The sequence below is a fragment of the Nothoprocta perdicaria genome, unplaced genomic scaffold, assembly GCF_003342845.1.
Source record: "Nothoprocta perdicaria isolate Ctin4 unplaced genomic scaffold, notPer1 scaffold_29, whole genome shotgun sequence".
NCBI classification, from domain to species: Eukaryota; Metazoa; Chordata; class Aves; order Tinamiformes; family Tinamidae; genus Nothoprocta; species Nothoprocta perdicaria.
The window spans coordinates 2,940,910-2,946,894 of NW_020455521.1; positions in this window are offsets into that span (position 1 = coordinate 2,940,910).

The following is a 5,985-nucleotide window of genomic DNA, read 5'->3' on the forward strand; positions in this document are numbered from 1 at the left end:
GAGCATGTCCCGGCGTGCGCGGGGCGCGGCGCCAGCGGCCGGGCCGCGCTCCCCGCGCAGCGGCCAGCGGGGCCCCGCGGCGGGAGGGCCAGGCCTGGCGTGCGGCCCTCGCGTTTGGTCGCGTCTGCGTAGCCAGCAAGGAGAAATAAGCACCTCCACATCTGTAGCTGGCAACGCTCATTTTCCTGATGTTTTCGTCTCCTCAGGCACTGCCTGCTGTGTTCTCAGGCCGGGAGCACTGCAGAGAGCTCCATCTCCCCGGTACAGCAGCAGTCATCCCATCTCCAGGTGGAGTCTCTGGGAATGAGGTATCGTGGATAACGATAATTGCTCCTATTTGCTGGAGATGTGATGAAACACGTGTTTTAAAAGCAAGGAGGTCCGTTCTGTAGTAGACACATACCCTTGCTGCAGGGGATGTACGTCTTCCGATTACTACAGTTGTCAACTGCATTTGTTTATAAATAGGGACCTAATGGAATGGAAATCTTGTTCAAGAAATTCCACAGCCTTTATATCCCTTTTCTATGGAATTGTAGGCATCCACTGAACTTTAGCCATAAATGGCAACTTTGGTAAAATTTTGAAAGGTTACACATGTTGCTTTACTACAGCAAATAGCCTTAGGTTAGAAAAAGCCTATCCTCCTGCTAGAGTCCCAAGGCATTCTTTCTACACATATAGACATGTCATATAGACATATTCTGGAAATAACTCTATGCCCTTCAGTATTTGCTGCCATATGTTATACTGCTGTACATATTTAGAGGGGTGAAGGGCATTTCTGTGTATGCACAAACACACATACAGATGAGAAAATCCATTGTCAGAGYTAGGTCAGTTTAAGGCTGCACTTCTCTCAAGATATAGATTGCCAGCTCAAGTACAGGAACTTACATAATTAAACAAAGTGAAGTTATTTCCTGAAACAAAAAACAAAGCCCAGAGAACCCAGAGGTTTTGTTCCCTTAACACTCCACACGCAGGAAAAAAAAAAAAAAAAAAAAGCCTGTTTTTCCAAAGCACTTTTGAACTCTTTATCAGGAACAGAAACCAAGTTGTTATCCTATTATTCCTGTAGTACTGGCTTAAACATATTTGAGATGAGGTGCTCACTGATTACTACTTCCATTTTTCTCTGCATCTTTCTGGTGTTACTGGAGATTAGTGCATGAAAAGCAAGAAAGCTATATGTTTATATAGGACAGGTGTGGCCCTTGTTTGTCTCAAGAGAGCATTGACAGTGAGGAGCAGAACAAGCACCTACCGCATGCTGTAGCAGCAGCAGCAGAGCAGCAAATCATTATTAGCACCAGCAGCCTGAGCTAGTGCAGCCACAACAGGTTCCACATTTCTGCATTCTGCTTCCTGCAGCTACACAGCCCTGGTGCTTTTTACCTCTTTATGTAAGGTATGTAATTGCCTCCTTTGGGCTTCCTGCAAATCCACTGGCATTTGCAAATGCCTCCTACTGCAGCTATTGCCATAAACACCTAAGGACAGATGAATATCTGCAGGAACTCAACAAGACAAAGCATAAAATAAAAATGAATGCCATCCACCCCTTCGGGTCAAATGAAATGAGAGCACACAGCTAGTATCTTTCTCTAGATAAAGTGAGATATATGTRACAAAGATAAGGTAAGGCAGTGGCTTAGCTAAGTTATTATACRTAATACTTCTAAGTGTCTTACACGTCTTAAATAAAAATCAAGWAATACATAACTCCAGAATTTTTAAAACATATCTAAATGGAATAGGTATAATCCCTCAGGCAAGTCCTGACAGAGAAGAGTGGGTAGGAAAAGGTCTCTTCCCCTTTCTCTCCCTCTATATAAAAGCTGGCCAAGGTCACATCTTTTTTTTTACCTAGTAGCACCTTCTTGGCAAAACAGCAGTATCTGGACAGAAAAATTGTGCTGCTCACCCCTCCTCCTGGCTCAGCACTTGCCAGAAGAGTCTAGAGCTCTCCTGCCTGCAGGATTTTGGAGGACAATCTGCAGCTCAGTCAAATGTTCTATGGCAGTGCCTGCGCAGCACACTCATGTTTGAAATACTTGCTCGGGGAAGGAGCCTCCTGCAAAAGCCAGGTGTAAGGTTTAGGTACAAACAAGGTGATCGTGAGAAATGGTCCAAATTTTGCCAATTGGAGTTGCTTTGTGTTTCAGTGATCATGTTAAAAATCAATAAAATAAATAATAAATTTAATCATAAATGAACGTGTAAAGGTAGACCTAAGTCAGTCTTAGCATGCAGTGGGCAAATTTAGCTTTCTTTTCTCTGTTTGCAACTGCTGCTCTATTGACCGTTGGAAATATTTCACCACTTCTGTGCACTTCTTAGATTCAATAATAAATTCCTCATCTTTGACATTCTACTGATAACTACATAATAGTTATCTAAACCATAGACAAAACTTAACAGACCTTTCCTGATTATCAGCCCAGAGACATTATTCCTTTCATTAGTTTGCTGTAGGAGAATGTGGAAATCTGAAAACCCAGCAGTCCAACTCTGTTGTTCATTACATGAAAAATGTTTTATAGCTGCATAAGGTGGAATTTGTTTGTTTTTTATTCTTTTTAGTCTGCTTTCCTWAGGGAGTGAGTTTTAAGAAATCACACTCTCTATGTGTGCATTTCAAACTGCTTATTGTATTTTTTGAACAAATTCATATTTTCCAAAAAAAAGCAGAGAGCTTAAAGATACTAAGTACTGCATAAAAGGTAACTGGCTAAGACGACACTCAGCTAATGTCTCTGCAGAAATTAAAACAAACAAACAAACAAACAAACAAAAAAAACCGTAGAAAGCAAGCTGACTGGCCTTAGTAATTTCTGGACATCAGAAAGTCCAGGCTGTTAGAAGGCTGTTTCCAGTTCTTTAAATGCAAGCATGTTATAATCATAATGTAGCTACTTCCCTGGAGGAGAAATTATGACTGAACAGCAGAATTTCTATGACAAATAAAAATTGTTATTTATTAAAGCTTTTACCAAGCTATTTTCTGTAAAGTGAGTATATATTTTAGACTTCCAATAAGAGAATAAACTAGGTTTCAGATGAAATCAGTTAGAATTCTGCTCTGTGACAAGCTCCATATTGTTTGGATATTGACTTCATTAGTTTCAGTGCTCAGAGATTTAGCATTTCTTATAGTTTGAGTTAATTTAATTCACTCAGTTAGAAAATACCCTTTTAGAAGATTTTGTGTCATGCAACCTTCATAATTACAGATGCCTTCAATTTTAATCACTTGTCATATCTTGATTACTTTGGGGATCATTCAGAACGTATGTCCTAAGAGAAACAGAATTCTAAAGTATACTGAAAATTCTTCATTCGTCTTTCTTTTTCCACTACTATGTAGAGGTATGCGGGACTACATCATTGTATGAGATAATAACTAGTGACAAAATGGAAATTTGGTATAAAAAGGTTTTTTTTATTCTGGTACCAATCAGCAACATTTTAAAAGGTACTTGAAATTCTTATTTTTGAAAAGGCTGGTGGTAATAAAGTATGAAGGGCAACAGAGAACAGAATAGCAAACCAGATGAACAGCCTCATGAAGAAAATTATAATCTGTCCTTCTTAATGTTGCAGTTCCCTCATATCTCACTCCTTTACAAATACTGAATGTGACAGAAGATACTTACGGGATTGATGTGAATGCTGGCAAATTCAAACTGTTATGTGTTAGTGGAGACTCTAAATACAGATTTCTGAGAGACCAAAATGCACACAGAAGTGTTTCATTTATTAAAATTAACAGAGAAGGCAATTAGAAGCATGTGCACCTTCAAGCACAATATTGCTGGTAAATATTATAAATTTGAGTTAGGTCATGCTTTATGTACCTGATCTTTAAATAGCTTGTCAAAACAGCAATGGTATATATTGATTATAATAGATATAATCATATTAATAAGGTTTGTGCTTCATGAGAAGCAGCCATATGTCTTAATGCTATTGTGGACTGAGTGCACACAAGATGTCCAAAACATATGTTCCTTCCAGACTTATGCATTTTATTGCTGGAATTTACTATGTAGCTATGGCTTTGCTGACAGATCTCCACATGCAAAGTACTGTCAAGCTGAGTATATGACTTCAGGATTTTTCCCCACTTTCTTATTGATAAAATGAGTGTACTGCAGCAGTGACCTCCAAAGCCAAGGGAAAAAAAAGAAAAAGAATACATTTTTTGTAATGACTGAGGATTGTCCACTATGAAAAGCAGAGATAAATCAAAGATAAATTAGAATACCAACATCCATATGCTCTGTGGGATTTCAAGCGGGGAGATATAAATGCATAGTCTAATGGTAGTGTTGTAAAATGTCATTACCAAAGAGACTTAAAGTTTGAGTCTGGGTCAGTGAAACCAATAAAGTTTCTCTTTCTGCTGTCTCTGGGGGAAGGACTGTTGTAAACTTCAACCTAAAAATTAGACTGATTAATTCATTTTTTTATATATATAAATAAGTCTAGGGCTTATTATTAAGAATGTTATGTGAAGTTCTGCATAGTCCTAAAATATAGTCAGCCCGAGAAGCTTATGAACTGTCAAAAAGAAAAAAAACCTCTCATCTGAAACATCTCTTCATGAGTTGAAATATTTTTCTAGTGAGACTATAGTAATTTTGAACTCTGTTTGTACCTTTAGGACCCACAATCCTAAAGACAAAGAATTTTTACACACAAAGAATTTTTACACATATTAATATAATTCACAAAGAATTTTTACACACATATAATAATGTTAAAAGATTAGCTACATCTCTCCTTAAAATTACTGAGACTCCTTTTCTACTGTAAGATAGTTTTTTGGAAAGTTTAGAAAGACTGTCAAGCTAGCCTTCAGCAAAAAATAATAAAATAAAATCAAAATAATGATATATTTATACTTGCATTTGATTCACATGTTCCAATAAAACTGTGCAATGGTTTATTAGACGGCTGAACACATATGGGGCTAGATTCATTTCTTTTGTGGATTATACTGTCATTTTAGTATTCAGATACAAGCTATTGGTGAAAAGGATTAATCTGTCAGCTTAAACATTCTTAGAGTCAACGTTTGTTCATACATAAATGGAATAAATTCAGGGTGTCCACCTATAAATGACTTGTGAAGAGTTTGCACATAATAAGTAAATATTAATTGTTATTGACGTGCTACATGCATAAACTGCATGCATTATGAATAACTGTACTGCAGCTTAGCTATACATGTCAGTAGAAGGGTATAGCTGTGGGTTGGAAAAATTCTTGAACTGGAAGACAGTTGTCATTGAAATGTCATTCAACAACATGTTACATTCTTTCTGTCACATAAGCACTTTCCAAAAGTATTTACTGCAACAGAGGATTAAGTACCTGTCTTTATTTCCTCTGCTTATAGGATAAAATGAAAAGTAGAGACAGATGCTCTGTTTCACAAGTCAAAGCAATTTAAGTTAATATGAGAGTTTAAAATATGACTGAAGGTAGACCATGTTGCTGAAAGATAGCTAGATATTTCTTAGGAAAGAGCTGAGATCCTGCAGTGTTACATAAAAAAAATCTATTTTGCCCATGAAGTGCTTTCATTACACCTAAATTTTACTGCTAATGCTCTTTACTGTAGCTGCTCTTTATTTAAATTCTTCTTGATTTGCACTCGGTCTGAACAGCTGTCAGCTACCTGCTAGACATATGGTGCCAAAGGCCCATGGGGCAAACTTCTTACAATCTACAAGATGCTCAGCTGCACATTTAGAACATTTTAGCACACTTTGACTGTGCTATAAGGAATCTTGCCTATCCCAAACTCCAACAAACAAGACTTGAGCCCCAAAATTCATCACCTACCTGCCAGTTAAAGATGCCAGAATGCTTGCTTTCTCTTCCTTCCTTCCTTCCTTCCTTCCTTCCTTCCTTCCTTCCTTCCTTCCTTCCTTCCTTCCTTCCTTCCTTCCTTCCTTCCTTCCTTCCTTCCTT